General features: G+C 41.5%; 1 pseudogene; it reads right to left on the reverse strand.

The window, feature by feature from the left end:
• Positions 1 to 13,362, reverse strand: part of LOC129855809 (SLAM family member 5-like) — a 28,299-nt pseudogene extending 14,937 nt beyond the window's left edge.
• Positions 13,363 to 16,902: the final 3,540 nt, after the last annotated feature.

Raw genomic sequence — 16,902 nt, forward strand, 5'->3', positions numbered from 1 at the left:
CCCCCAAAAAACTACTTAAGTAGTACTTTAAAGTATTTTTACTTAATTACTTTAAGCCTCTGCGTACTCAGGTGTTCAAAGCGCATATCAGACCGAAAGCCTAATGCTTCCTACACTCTAAAAAATCCTGCGCTGGATCACTATAGCACATAACCAGCACTGGGTTATTTTAGCCCAGCACTGTTGGGTTACTTGATTTACCCCCAAAAATGTGGCTATTTTGACCTAGCAGTGGGTAGCTTTTTACTGTTTTGCTAGATTATTTTTATTCATGTATTTTTGACCCAGCAGTGGGTTATTTCCTACATTATTGCAAGATTATTTTGTTTTACCTTCTCTCTATTACAGAATCTGTTCATTTGTAAACTTACAAATATTTCTAACAATAACAATCCATTTTACAACGTTACTACTGTACACGGTCTATGACATTCTTAAAATGACATATGGCCAATCATGACAAATTGTAGATAAAATACAAAATGTTTATTTTAAGAAATACATTTTAGCTATAAAAGGAAGTCATGCAAAAGATAAACAATGATGATGAATGCCAGGCGATTGTCCCCAGAGTCAGAACGAAGGGTTTGGTATCTTGTTTTTTTTGGTCACTTGGCGGAGATATTCAGCCATATTGGTTCCAGCCTGGGAATTTTAGAATAGGATTATAAAACATTGAACAATAATCAAGACACTCATCACACTCTTGCTCAAGCCTGTGTGAAGGACGTTAATCTGCACTGAGCTGAGTCCAGACACTTTGTGATTGGTTTACAGCAGGGGTGGGAAGAGTACTGAAATATCCTAATCAAGTAGAAGTACTGTTACTTCAATTACATTTGACTAACATAAAGTAAAACTACTTGTGTAAAAAAAAAATACTCAAGTAAAAGTCAAAAGTAGCTCATTTAAAATGTACTCAGAGGAAAAGTAATTGAGTTACTTTTAAAACAAACATTGACCTTGACAATTAGCTAATGTTGCTAAGGTTATCTAAATGTTGTTACACATCTTGTTACAGATATTTCCATGCATTAAATTGAAAAAGTAATAGAGGAAATTAATGTACTGTCGGAACTAGGTTCATTTATTTAATGAGCTGCAACAAGGCACATCTGTATGTAAAATATACAATTAACATTTGAAAAGAAATTAAACATTCCAAGAAAGAATTAATATCAGTTGTGGAAAGGCTACTGAAATATCTTAATCAAGTAGAAGTACTGTTACTTTAATTATATAAAAATTACTGACTGAAAAATACTAAAAAGTACAAGTACTTGGAAAAGCTACTTAATTACAGTAATGAGATCTTTTGTAATTAGTTACTTCCCACCTCTGGTTTACAGTATTACATATTATTCAATATTCCACAGGTATACTTATGCTACAATATGATTTTTGGGCCTCATCAATGCTTGGACGGGCAGTATTATTTCCAACTCGTTACACTGGTGGTGGGATGAACACTCTCAGGATTGTGCCATCTTTAGTTTCTTAGGGGACAAATACATTACAAGGTTTTAGGGGACAGTCAAAATGGACAACATTTGAGACATTACTTTCATTTCAATATGTAGCTACCTGCACTCAGTACACTGGTGGTTGGAGAAGAACTCTCAGGGCTATGTCGTCTTTAGTATCTGGGAGACAAAGACAATGTTAGCTAACCCATTAAGTGGAGAGTCAAAATGGATAGCCTAAACATGTGTGAACAATTGAAACACTCCTTTCATTTTAATATGTAGCTAGCTATAGCTACCTAAAGTAACTGTGTCTGCATCCAGATTGAAACTACGTAGCCAGCTAGCTAGCTAACTAATATAAACAATTAGGCAAAAAAACATAGTCACTAAAAGCATGAGATACAAGCTTGCCAACTAGTTACAACCATGTTACATTAACTCAGAGACAGGGAATAGGCCTAGCTTAGTAAAATATATAGCTAGCTAGCTGGTCTAGCTAGCCAAACTGGGTGGGAAACCTAAAGTTTGAGCTAACTACCTGACATGAAACAATGCACCTGTCACGGCAGTCATCTAGGTGGAAACGACCGGACCAGGGTGCAGAGTGTTGAGCGTACATATTCTTTTATTTAGAATGTCGCCAACAAAACAAGAAACAAAGAAACGACCGTGAAGCTTACTAGGGCTAGTGCCACTAACAAAGTCAACTACCCACAAACACCAAAGGAAAAAAGGCTGCCTAAGTATGATTCCCAATCAGAGACAACGATAAACAGCTGTCCCTGATTGAGAACCATACCCAGCCAAAACATTGAAATAAAGAAACTATAATGCTCACCCTAGTCACACCCTGGCCTAACCAAAATAGAGAATAAAAGCCTCTATGGCCAGGGCGTGACAGCACCACACAATAGCGTTAACGTTAGGCTTACAGAAGACAAGCTTTCTACAGACACTGACATAGCTGACATAGCCAGCCAAACGACAAAAAAAAAAAAACTAACATTTTTGATACCACACACAGCATATAAAATAAATTGTTAGCTAGCCAGCTAAGTTATAAAACGTTAGCTAAGTAGATAATGTAAACTCACCCCATTCCGTACAAATGTGCGCAACTACGACATTCAAACGAGGCTGCAAAGAAAACTAATGGGACTGTAGCGACTGTGTTGACTTCAAAATCTGGGGTGTGAACTACGTTTCTATTCAAGCGTTGATCGACATGGTAATGGCTCTATTATATTGGAGAAAAGTTGAAATAAACTGACCGTCCGTTATATCGTGATGTGTCATGCCGTAACGTACAGCACGCATAAAGCAACTATTTATGTCTTACAATCACTCTCCACCAGGTGTAGCACTTCTCTCATCGTCTAAAAACAAGAAATGGACAGTGACGGGGTAATGCGGCATACCTAGTCATTTTTTGTGTCGTCACTGCAAGCGATCATGACTCTCAAAAGACAATGTTTACTTCTGAAGATCATTTTAGCACCGCCACAAAAACCCGATTAAAATTCGACAAAAACCTTCAAACAGGTATGTAATGACACAAACTCTTTATCGTGTTTTATTTACATTTTAGAGGCGATAAGGTGGTAAATTGGACAGATCGAGTGAAGAAAAGCAGTTTTCCCACATGACATCTGTCCTTCTCACTATCACGCATTAGTTTCGCTTCCCCACCCGGCAATTTTAAAAAGACCCGACAGAGCTCATTGCCTTCTTGAATTATGTAGAAATGGGCAGCGTGGAGCTCATGTCATTGATTTTGTTGGAAAGGGGAGAAATTGTGCTTTACAATGGTATTGACATTACAGTTGATCTGGAAGTATTACGTTTATGGGGCGCTAAAATAAGGTCAATTGTACGGACCAAGGCGATGTACAAAAGTGAGTGAGTTTACGTTAACTAGCTAGCTAATGTTTGAGCTAGCATGCATGGTGTTGTTTGCTAGATAGCTTGCTAGCTAACATTATCTAAAATTTTCAATGACTGAGATATGTAATTTTAATAGTTAGGTCTATTTAACCTGACTGGATAATTAGCGTTGTTAGCTAACTTTTCCTCACAGTATTTGGTCAGCTATAACTACTTGCCAATTTATCCGTCAAAGTAATTACACTATGAGCAGGCTGCACTGTCTGGTAGACTTGCTACAGCTGCAACAATACTCATTCAATAGCTTGCTGGATAACTTTGATATGGCGGGAGAATTAACCCACCCACTGGGTCCTATATCAATAACCCAGCATTTTTTTAGAGTGTAGGTAGTTCTTTATGAATTTTTGTTTAGAAAAGGATCTCTCTGCAGAAGCGACAGTTACCGCTTGATTGTCATAGCAACAACAGGGAAACTGGGCAGAAGGGAGTTGTGCTTCAAATACAGCAATTCTGTGACATCTTTAATTGTGCCTCCCATTCTCCTTAACTGCCGGCCTGGGGACAGGTCGTCTAAATACTAGAGAGCCAATAAATTAGCAGATAAACAGTTCTTGAGAGCTTGAACATAAAAAGCTGTTTGCGATTTCGTTCATCCTCGTAAACCGGCGTTTGAGTTATGTGGTTGCAATATCAACAGCCCGTTATCTCTGGAATATCTTGGCATGCATCATTCAAGGCTAAATTTAAATTGTGTGCTGCGCAGTGGACACAATGCACAATTTCTCAGGAAAGACTGCAGAACTGAAAAAGCGTGTGCGAGCAAGGAGGCATGGGCCAAAATTTACCCAACTTGTTGTGGGAAGCTTTTGGAAGGCTACCCGAAACGTTTGACCCAAGTTAAGCAATTTAAAAGGCAATGCTACCAAATACCAATTGAGTGTATATAAACTTCTGACCCACTGGGAATGTGATCAAAGAATGAAAAGCTGAAATAAATCATTCTCTCTTCTATTATTCTGACATTTCACATTCTTAAAATAAAGTGGTGATCCTAACTGACCTAAAACAGGGAATTCTTAATTGGATTAAATGTCAGGAATTGTGAAACTGAGTTTAAATATATTTGGCTAAGGTGTATGTTAATTTTAACTTTCGACTTCAACATTAAATCTCGTACATCCAAATATTTCTCTGCAGCTGTTGATATCCATTGCTATGAATGCTAAAAGCCAATCTTACTGAAGCATATATCATTCTTTGGCCTATCCCTCTGTACTGATACAGATCTACTACTCACACGACTCCTCTCAGTATCCCGCCCCCTTGACCCATCTTCCTCAACTTTCTTTACTGCCTCAGCATACAACACCCTCTGCTCTACCCTAACCCTAGTAACTTCAACCTGCCTCTCTCGCACCGGACACTTTGTCACATAAGCTCATGTGGGATAACTGAAATATCCTAATATCACTTTGTCGGGCAGAGACTCAACATGAAAACTCAAAACCATGACTCTTCTGTTTCACCAGTCATGCCACCATGTCTGCATCGCACCAAATGATGAGTAACACAAACAGTTTCACATTTGGTCCACTTTCACATTTACCGCTACCCCAGTAATCACTTCTTTCAATGGCACCCTATTCTTGAGAGCAAAACATTTCACATCTCTTGTCCCAATTAATTTGGTGAGAAGTGCCTGCTCCCTCTGACCAGCAGAAACACAAACAAGTATCACAAGGCAATTTCGGGTTACTTTCACCAATTCAACAGCACCCAACTCCGATTTCACCCACCCTGAAACCAGAAATGGATCAGCCAAAAGGTAAGGGGTCACCTCCTCCAAATGTCACTCCTACCGTCACAGCCTCATCTTTATCCTGAGTGTCAGTGCAAGCCTCAGGCGCCGATGATTGCACGTCACTACTTCACTGGAGAGGCATTTTATTAAATTTTTTATTTTTATCAAAATGATTTTGGTATTTTTTTGGGATCCCCATAGCTTTTGTGAAAGCAGCAGCTACTCTTCCTGGGGTCCACACTAAACATGACATAATACAGGACATTAAAAGACAACAGACAACTACATCAATTAAAACATGTTACATGTAGCCTACACACAAACTATCTAGGTCAAATAGGGGGGAGGCGTTGTGCCGTGAGGTGTTGCTTTATCTGTTTTTTAAAACCAGGTTTGCTGTTCATTTAAGCACTATGAGAGGCAGTTCCATGCAATAATGGCTCTAGATAATACGGTACACTTTCATGAATTTGTTCTAGATTTGGGTACTATGAAAAGACCCCTGGTGGCATGTCTGGTGGGGTAAGTGTGTGTGTCAGAGCTGTGTGTAAGTTGACTATGCAAACAATTTGGAATTCTCAACATAATGTTTCTTATCAAAAGAAGTGATGAAGTTAGTCTCTCCTCAACTCTTAGCCAAGAGAGACTGGCATGCATAGTATTTATATTACCCCTCTGATGACAATGAAGTGCCGCTCTGTTCTGTGCCAGCTGCAGCTTAACTAGGTCTTTCCTTGCAGCACCCGACTGGACAATAATCAAGATAAGACAAAACTAGAGCCTGCAGGACTTGCTTTTTTGAAATGTGGTGTCATAAAGGCAGAGCATCTCTTTATTACAGACAGACCTCTCCCCATCTTTACAACCATTGAATCTATGTTTTGACCATGACAGTTTACAATCTAAGGTAACACCAAGTAATTTAGTCTCCTCAACTTGTTCAACAGCCACACTATTCATTACCAGATTCAGCTGAGGTCTAGAACTTATGGAATGATTTGTACCAAATACAATGCTCTTAGTTTACAGATGTTCAGGACTACAGAAGTTTATTACTGGTCACCCATTCCAAAACAGACTGCAACTCTTTGTTAATGCCAGTGGCAGGTCATTTGTAAACATAAAAAAAGAGTAGAAGGCCTAGAGAGCTGCCCTGTGGTACACCACACTTTACATGTTTGACATTAGAAAAGGTTCCATTAATGAAAACCCTCTTGAGTTGTATTAGAACGATAGTGCTGAATCCACAATACGCAGAGGTTGCAACTGCTCTCAAAGATCAGTGTAAAAAAGTTGTGATGGACTAACATAACTTTCTGCACACAGTTGACCGGAGTGACTTGACATAACAATTGTCCAAACAAGGTGTAGCTAGCTACGATGCCGTGAAAAGTTCATCCATGCATATGGTTAAGAGTGTAGATACATTTTCAGATATTATACATTTCTAATGTCATGTTTTGTCATTGATTATCATGTCTTGTCCCTGTGCTTCCCTTCTATTCGTTTCCCTCTGCTGGTCTTATTTGGTTCTTTCCCTCTTTCTATCCCTCTCTCTCCCCCTCCCTCTCTCCCTCTCTCGCTCTCTCTCTCTATCGTTCCGTTCCTGCTCCCAGCTGTTCCTCATTCTCCTAACTACCTCATTTACTCTTTCACACCTGTCCCCTATTTTGCCCTCTGATTAGAGTCCCTATTTCTCCCTCTGTTTTCCGCTTCTGTCCTTGTCGGATCCTTGTTTGATGTTTGCTGTTCTGTGTCCTTGTTCCGCCCTGTCGTGTTTTTGCCTTCTTCAGATGCTGCGTGTGAGCAGGTGTCTATGTCAGCTACGGCCTGTGCCTTCCCGAAGCGACCTGCAGTCTGTGGTCGCGTCTCCAGTCGTTCCTCTCTACTGACGAGAGGATTTCAGTTTTCCTGTTTTGTATTTACCTAAGATATATCCAGGAGTATCGTTTTTTGTTTAAGACTGGAATAAAGACTCTGTTTCTGTTAAGTCGCTTTTGGGTCCTCATTCACCAGCATAACAGAAGGATCCGACCAGTAATGGACCCAGCGACTACGGATTCTCGCAACACTGCCATCGAGATCCAGGGAGCAATGCTCGGCAGACACGAGCAGGAATTGTCTGCTGCTCGTCATGCCGTTGAGACCCTGGCCGCTCAGGTCTCCAACCTCTCAGGACAGTTTCAGAGTCTTCGTCTCGTGCCACCTGCTACTTCCTGGTCTTCCGAGTCTCCGGAACCTAGGGTTAATAACCCACCATGTTACTCTGGGCAACCCACTGAGTGCGGCTCCTTTCTCACCCAGTGTGATATTGTGTTTTCTCTCCAGCCCAACACATACTCAAGAGAGAGAGCTCGGATCGCCTACGTCATATCACTCCTTACTGGTCGGGCTCGGGAGTGGGGCACAGCTATCTGGGAGGCAAGGGCTGAGTGTACTAACGATTATCAGAACTTTAAAGAGGAGATGATACGGGTTTTTGATCGTTCAGTTTTTGGGAAGGAGGCTTCCAGGGCCCTGGCTTCCCTATGTCAAGGTGATCGATCCATAACGGATTACTCTATAGAGTTTCGCACTCTTGCTGCCTCCAGTGACTGGAACGAGCCGGCGTTGCTCGCTCGTTTTCTGGAGGGACTCCACGCTGAGGTTAAAGATGAGATTCTCTCCCGGGAGGTTCCTTCCAGCGTGGACTCTTTGATTGCACTCGCCATCCGCATAGAACGACGGGTAGATCTTCGTCACCGAGCTCGTGGAGGAGAGCTCGCGTTAACGGTGTTCCCCCTCTCCGCATCTCAACTATCTCCTCCCACCGGCTCAGAGACTGAGCCCATGCAGCTGGGAGGTATTCGCATCTCGACTAAGGAGAGGGAACGGAGAATCACCAACCGCCTTTGCCTCTATTGCGGTTCTGCTGGACATTTTGTTATTTCATGTCCAGTAAAAGCCAGAGCTCATCAGTAAGCGGAGGGCTACTGGTGAGCGCTACTACTCAGGTCTCTCCATCAAGATCCTGTACTACCTTGTTGGTCCATCTACGCTGGTCTGGTTCGGCTGCTTCCTGCAGTGCCTTGATAGACTCTGGGGCTGAGGGTTGTTTTATGGACGAAGCATGGGCTCGGAAGCATGACATTCCTCTCAGACAGTTAGGGAAGCCCACGCCCATGTTCGCCTTAGATGGTAGTCTTCTCCCCAGTATCAGATGTGAGACACTACCTTTAACCCTCACTGTATCTGGTAACCACAGTGAGACCATTTCCTTTTTGATTTTTCGTTCACCTTTTACACCTGTTGTTTTGGGTCATCCCTGGCTAGTATGTCATAATCCTTCTATTAATTGGTCTAGTAATTCTATCCTATCCTGGAACGTTTCTTGTCATGTGAAGTGTTTAATGTCTGCTATCCCTCCTGTTTCTTCTGTCCCCTCTTCTCAGGAGGAACCTGGTGATTTGACAGGAGTGCCGGAGGAATATCATGATCTGCGCACGGTCTTCAGTCGGTCCAGAGCCAACTCCCTTCCTCCTCACCGGTCGTATGATTGTTGTATTGATCTCCTTCCGGGTACCACTCCCCCTCGGGGTAGACTATACTCTCTGTCGGCTCCCGAACGTAAGGCTCTCGAGGATTATCTGTCTGTTTCTCTCGACGCCGGTACCGTGGTGCCTTCTTCCTCTCCCTCTCTCGCTCTCTCTCTCTATCGTTCCGTTCCTGCTCCCAGCTGTTCCTCATTCTCCTAACTACCTCATTTACTCTTTCACACCTGTCCCCTATTTTGCCCTCTGATTAGAGTCCCTATTTCTCCCTCTGTTTTCCGCTTCTGTCCTTGTCGGATCCTTGTTTGATGTTTGCTGTTCTGTGTCCTTGTTCCGCCCTGTCGTGTTTTTGCCTTCTTCAGATGCTGCGTGTGAGCAGGTGTCTATGTCAGCTACGGCCTGTGCCTTCCCGAAGCGACCTGCAGTCTGTGGTCGCGTCTCCAGTCGTTCCTCTCTACTGACGAGAGGATTTCAGTTTTCCTGTTTTGTATTTACCTAAGATATATCCAGGAGTATCGTTTTTTGTTTAAGACTGGAATAAAAACTCTGTTTCTGTTAAGTCGCTTTTGGGTCCTCATTCACCAGCATAACATCTAATTTAGTCAAAGTCGTTTTCATTGCAAGTTAAAGTGTACTGTTAGCTAGCTAGCAAACATTAGCTTGCTGGCTCGCTAGCTAATGTTATGTGTATGATCTGTCTAGTAATATTATTACGATCTCAGAAACCCATTTGTATTGCTAGTTATAGCCATATGTTAGCTAGCTAGCTAACATTGAACCTAGTTGGTTAGCTTTAGCTACCTGCAGATTCAAACTTCATGGATGGGGGCTTTCTATGCCAATCCGTTTGTCCTGTAGCTATGGGTTGGGATTACAGTTCATTGTTTAGCTATCTAGCTATTTCATGAACATGTGCACATGTCTAGACAATAGTGACCTATCCACTTAGCTAGATGTGGCTGGGGGGTTGCTATAGCATTGATTTTCCCATCAATTTAATGTCTGGGTAAGCATCATCTAATAATTATAAAATATTTTTTTCTGGACACTTTCAAAGACAGATTAAGACATAGGTCAAGGAGTAGATAAAGTATATTTTTACATCAAGTTTTTCCTTATTGTAGGCTACTACTTTCACCAGTTTTGGTCTTGAAATCATTGGCTGGGTGGGGCTAAGGCTTAAGAGGGTGTGAACATTGCTGAATAAGTCTCGACAAAGAGCTCTCCAATAGGTGTACCAAAACATTCAAGGTACGTTTTCTCAAAAGTGAGGTTACAAGTTTATCAACTTTCAAAACAATTACTTTCACATTGTTCCTGAACTGCATTCCATGATATACCATTTTCCAGCTCTGAGTTTCTACTTTTATCCAATGTTAAAAAAAAAACTATTTTAAATGTTACCACATCAGACTGAATCCAGACCTATAGGCCAGGCCTATAAGGCTGAGACATTAAGAAGACACAATGATAGAATACATTTAACAACACCTTTATTCGATCAAAACCCGTAGAGCAACATCTGTCAGGTGAAGTCCACAAAACATATTGCTTATGACAAACAGTTACATGACCTACAGCATGGTCAAGCAAGTTAATGTTTCCGACATTTTCGGACTACTAAACAACTATTGATTTAGAACCCCAGAGTTACCAGATGTTGCAAAGAAAACAGGCTCTGCCTCCACTATTCCAGCACCATTTCAACTTCAGCATTTCAGCATCATCTAATCACCTACGCTTAGTCTAAAACAGTGACAACTAAAATATATTAAAAAACACATGACTTGCCTAGTTAAATAAAATAAAAATATGGTACTAATTTCTGTGAGTGTGCGTGCTGGCATGCAAGTAGAAAATAAATGTTGACTCACCCTACCTTTAGAGAAACGCCAATGCCATCCTCCTCTTCCATGTTGGAAACGGTCATACAGAAGGCTCAACGCTTTCAGGTTGTTGTTGTTCTAGGCTGCCTGGATAAAATGCTTGCTAGCGAGCCTAACTTCCTTTCATTGGCAATGATGTGCCAGGCCAGCTAGTTGATATTAGCCTATAGTAGGCTTATAGCGTGTAAAAATTGTCTGTCCTCGGTTGCAACACTCACTTCCGAGTTCCTGCCTCTGGAAGCAACGCCAACACAAGAACTGTTCATCGGGAGCTTCATGAAATGGGTTTCCATGGCCGAGCAACCACACAAAAACCTAAGATCACCATGCGCAATGCGAAGCGTAGGCTGGATTAATGTAAAGATTGCCGCCATTGGACTCATTGGAGCAGTGGAAACGCGTTCTCTGGTGGGATGAATCACACTTCACCATCTGGCAGTCCTACGGATGAATCTGAGTTTGGCAGATGCCAGGAGAACGCTACATTTCCGAATTCATAGTGCCAACTGTAAAGCTTGATGGAGGAGGAATAATGGTTTGGGGATGTTTTTCATGGTTCGAGCTAGACCCCTAAGTTCCAGTAAAGAGAAATCTTAAACTACAGCATACAATGACTTTCTAGATGATTCTGTGCTTCCAACTTTGTGGCAAGAGTTTGGGGAAGGCCTTTTCCTGTTTCAGCATGACAATGCCCCTGTGCACAAAGTGAGGTCCATACAGAAATGGTTTGTCGAGATCGGTGTGGAAGCACAGAGCCTGCACAGAGCCCTAACCTCAACACCATCAAACACCTTTAGGATGAATAGAAGTGCCGACTGCGAGTCAGGCCTAATCGCCCAACATCAGTGCCCGACCTCACTAATGCTGGAAGTAAGTCCCAGCAGCAATGTAGTGGAAAGCATTCCCAGAGGAGGGGAGGCTGTTATAGCAGCAAAGGGAAGACCAACTCCATATTAATGCCCATGATTTTGGAATGAGATGTTTGACGAGCAGCTAACCACATACTTTTGGTCATGTAGTGTAGCTCTTGTGGCTCTTGAACATCTTCATTCTCAGTTTTAAGACTTTCAAGCGAGACACTTACACCCTAAAAAACATAGCTTTTTTGTCCCACGCTATGACCAGATGAACATCACATTTGTGGTGAGCTGACCAGTGACCAGACCATGACCTTTGTAACAAAGTACATTGCCTGTTCCAACTACCTGCCTCTCGCTCTTCCATCCATATATGTGTCAGACAGCCTCTGACCACATAATCACAGGAAACCACAAACATTTCCTGTTTAATGTCCCACCCGAATGTAGCTTAAATACCACAGAGTCTGAATATTATTTTTTACCTAATGACTTTTAGATATTGATATCCATGAAATAATGTCACGACTTCCGCCAAAGTTGGTCCCTCTCCTTGTTTCTGGCGGCGTTTGGCGGTCGAAGTCACCGACCGTCTAGCCATCACTGATCCTCTTTTCATTTTCCATTGGTTTTGTCTTGTCTTGTATCACACCTGGTTCCAATCCCATCAATTACATGTTGTGTATTTAACCCTCTGTTTCCCCTCATGTCCTTGTCAGTGATTGTTTATCGTAAGTGTTTGTGCACGTTGGTTCTGGCGTGCGTAGGGTTCTTTTTTTTACCCATGTTATACTTGGTATGTTTCCCGGTGGTTTTTGTTTAATAAACTGTGCCGTTGGGAACAGTTTTTCTCTCCTGCGTCTGACTTCTCTGCCGTCAATACGCACCCCCTTACAAATCATTTCTTCATTTGGGGATAAAGCCATGCCCATTGTCCTTCAATGATTCGTCATTGTTGAGGGATTTCCCAAGTCACAACATCATAAAGTTGCATGTTTTACTATCCCATCCATAGTCTTTAGTCTTTTCAGACATCAATGGGCAGGCACTGTGAGCCTAAACAAAGTGAACCTGTGAGCTCTGTCAGTTGGCCAAAATTTGAATAGATTGCAAATTAGTTTCAAATGACAAGCTACAGTCTAAGAGAACTATAAAAGGTTTTCAGTCTGTTGTTTCTAAAAGATTATTAATCTCTCATCTAAATTATTCTATGAATCAATAAAGTATTGGCATACTCTGTAGTTGGTGTATAGATCACAAACTTTTATATCCTACACCTCTTTCTTCCCCTTTAAGAGCTCAGTTTAAGAAACTAGTCGCTGTCTGTATCTATCCCTTACTGTAAATATTTGTCTAATGCTCGGACAGGATACAGGAGGATAGAGAGAGGAATGCTATTTTGGAATGAGTCTTAGCGATATGCTACACACTGTTTAAATGTGGCACTGTTTAAATGATTTAGCGTTTACAATTTGACTTAAAAGGGGGGAGGGGGATTAGGGAAATTCCCATTCGGTCTGTGCTCAACGCACTACGGCTGCTAGCCTCTCTTATCAGGAGACACAACAAACATACAAAGATAGACCTAAATGTTTTTTTCCCCCAAAGTTACTAATTAATACATTGAACATTTAAAAAAATATAATGTTTAGGCTACTTATCTATCATCTCCCACTTACACTTTTAGTTAGTGCAGCAAATCAGTAACAACAAAAGAAACATACCTTCAATGAGAAAATATAGCAGCATGAATGTCAGTCTGGCAAGCCTTCTCCATCTGAACAAATGGTTCATTGCTACTAAGCTCGAGCTGTTCAGTGGTGCGCACTGTGTAGAACCTGAAAGATGTGATCTTGTCGTTGTACAGAGGAGAGGAGAGAATAGACTCAACCAGACCAGCAGTCCTCTGGGGTTTATTCATTTTGCCAATTCTGTTGCAAAACGTTTCTCAAACAGAAGCAAATGGAATGGGGAGGGACCTACCTGAATTTATCCAATAGAAACTCTCATTTTAGTTGCAACTGTTTGGACTAATGATTACACCCCTGAGTGGTGTTGCCAAACCTGTCAGTATTCACATCATCACAGTCAACATCACAACACCCTGTGAAGATGGAGGACTTGGAGAAGACATATGTGTGAGAAATCATATACTCCATTATTGCCATCAACTCATTGGATTATAACACCCATCCCTCTTGAGACTGGGAGCGGTTAGTAGATTTGTTGTGTAGTGATGAACCAGAGTGTACTGTAGGTTGTTAAAGAGCACCTTCTAGTGGATTTTTTTTTGAATTTCACAGTGAACTGTGTGCATCATCTTGTATGGTAACCTTATATGTTCTATTATGTGAGGTATATACACAGAGTGTACAAAACATTAGGAAAACCTGCTCTATCCATAACATAGGTGAATCCAGGTGAAAGCTATAATCCCTTATTGATGTTATGGTCACCTGCGAAATCCACTTCAATCAGTGTAGATGAAGGAGAGGAGACAGGTTAAAGAAGGATATTTAAACCTTGAGACATTTGAGACATGGGATTGTGTATGTGTTCCATTCAGAGAGTGAATGGGTAAGACAAAAGATTTAAGTGCCTTTGAACTCATCACTCAAGAATGGTCCACCACGCAAAGGACATCCAGCCAACTTGACACAACTGTGGGAAGCATTGGAGTCGACATGGGCCAGCATCCCTGTGGAACGCTATCGACAACTTGTAGAGTCCATGCCCTGGCAATCAAGGCTGTTCTGAGGGCGGGTGCAACTCAATATTAGGAAGATGTTCCTAATGTTTTGTACACTCAGTGCCTTCAGAAAGTTTTCATAGCCATTGACTTATTCTACATCTTGTTGTGTTACAGCCTAAATTACAAAAGGATGAAATATATTTTTCTCTCACCCATCTATCTACACACAATACCCCATAATGACAAAGTTAAAATATATTTGTAGAAATGTTTACAAATTGATTGAAAATTAAATACAGAAACATCTTATTGACATATTCATACCCCTGAGTCAATACTTTGTAGAAGCATTTTTGGCAGCAATTACAGCTGTGTCTTTCTGGGTAAGTCTCGAAGAGCTTTGCAGACCTGGATTGTACAATATTTGCCCATTATTCTTATTCATTAAGCTCCATCAAGTTAGTTGTTGATCATTGCTAGTCAGCCCTTTTCAAGTCTTGCCATAGATTCTCAATCCAATTTAAGTCAAAACTGTAACTAGGTCACTCAGGAACATTCAATGTTGTCTTGGTAAGCAACTCAAGTGTATATTTGGCCTTTTGTTTTCGGTTATTTTCTTGTTGAAAGGTGAATTTGTCTCCCATTCTGTTGGAAATCAGACTGAACAAGATTGTCCTCTAGGATTTTGGCTTTGCTTAGCTCTATTCCGTTTGCTTGATTCTAAAAACACTTCTAAATGCTTGCCGATGACAAGCATACCCATAACATGATGTAGCCACCACCATGCTTGAAAATATGAAGTGGTACTCAGTGATGTATTGTGTTGGATTTGCCCCAAACACAACGCATTGCATTCAGGACAATAAAGTCAATTTCTTTGCCACATTTGTTTTGCAATTTTACTTTAGTGCCTTATTGCAAACAGGATTCATGTTTTGGAATATTTTTATTCTGTACTGGCTTCTTTCGTTGTCATTTAGGTTAGTATTGTAGATTAACTACAATGTTGTTGATCCATCTTCAGTTTTCTCCTATCACAGCCATTAAACTCTGTAACTGTTTAAAGTCACCATTGGCCCTATGGTGAAATCCCTGAGTGGTTTCCTTCCTCTCTGGCAACTGAGTCAGGAAGAACGTCTGTATCTTTGTAGTGACTGGGTGCATTGATACACCATCCAAAGTGTAATGAATAACTTCACCATGCTCAAAGGGATATGTTCAATGTTGTTTAAAAAATATATTTTTACCCATCTACCAATATGTGGCCTTCTTTGTGAGTTATTAGAAAACCTCCCTGGACTTTGTGATTGAATCGGTGTTTGAAATTCACTGCTCGACTGAGGGACCTTACAGATAACTGTATGTGTGGGGTACAGAGATGAGGTAGTGATTCAAAAATCATGTTAAACATCATTATTGCACATACTGTAAAGTCTGATGGGTACTGGGTTCTAACTTCTAAACTTGGAATAGGGTTAATTATCAGGTATACTATTGAAATATTGAGTGCTATTGTCTAGAGGGTCCACACCAGAAGTTAATGCTTATATGTAGGAGGAAGGTATATGGTGGGTGCAACTGAGCTTGGAATGTGCTGATTGCAGGGAAAATGATCACATGTGGCAGCACTGATAAGGGGAGAGAGCCGTGGATTAGTGATGAAGCGGGTCGAGGTCAGGTCACGTTAAGGGAGAAGGAACAGTTTATTGCCTGCGTCACTTCATTTCCTGCCTGGCAACAGAGATGTAGTGTTTGGAGAGAAGGAGGAGATTCCACCCCAAATTGGAGTACATATACCACCGCTATTGGAAATGTGTTTTGGTCGGTTCAGCTGTTCGTGCCTTCGGGATGAATTAACTTGGTTTAAGCTTTCATAGTCTCTGTCGAGTTCTTGCTCTAATATTTAGAACCTAACAGTTGGGGCTGAGAGCAGGGTTCACCACGATTTGCAGTTGAACTAGAGATTTCGGATTAGTGAAACAGGAGCCGACACCAGAGACAAGGTAGGCACAGTTCTGACACCTGTTATCACTAACTCTGACATCTTGGAGAGATGAGAGTCTGAACCAATTATAGGATACGGACCTAGAAAGCCTGAGCTTATTCAGTAGTCCCATTGTATTACGACCGGTCGTAGCTTTGTGGTATATGGTCTCGGAAGGTAATCCCGAATAGGTTGGTACCTGTATAGGGTAAGTCCTAGGGGGTAAATCCATAGTGGGTTAGTTCATGTGACTACTATAAAGTATAGGGTAAGTCCCGGAAGGTAAGCCCGAGCAGGTTAGTACCTGCAAAATCCTAGGGGGTAAGACCCGGGTGGGGTAGGTTCCCTGCTAAACCTGTAATGAGAGGGTGAAAGTCTCAGCTGCAGTGGTTGTGAGGCAGCATAGTGCCAGTGGGTGGATAAAGTGTCTGGAGGAGAGCCTCATCCATGGTTCGAAAAGGAAAAAGATAACATGATTAGAGTATACGAGCAGTAGCAATAAGGAGATTGTTATGCCCTATTGGTGCGGTGAACCGTGACAGATTATGTGGAAATAGGAAGACAAGTGTGAATTATTTTGGTAATGTGTGTTATCAACAACAGTGATAGTGAACTTTGGACTATGGCGCCAACAGAGATGGTCGCCTCGCTTCTCGTTCTTAGGAAACTATGCAGTATTTTGTTTTTTTATGTATTATTTCTTACACCGTTACCCCAGGAAATCTTAAGTCTTATTACATACAGCCGGGAAGAACTATTGGATATAAGAGCAACGTCAACTTACCAACATTACAACCAG

This window comes from Salvelinus fontinalis, chromosome 5, assembly GCF_029448725.1.
Source record: "Salvelinus fontinalis isolate EN_2023a chromosome 5, ASM2944872v1, whole genome shotgun sequence".
Lineage (NCBI taxonomy): Eukaryota > Metazoa > Chordata > Actinopteri > Salmoniformes > Salmonidae > Salvelinus > Salvelinus fontinalis.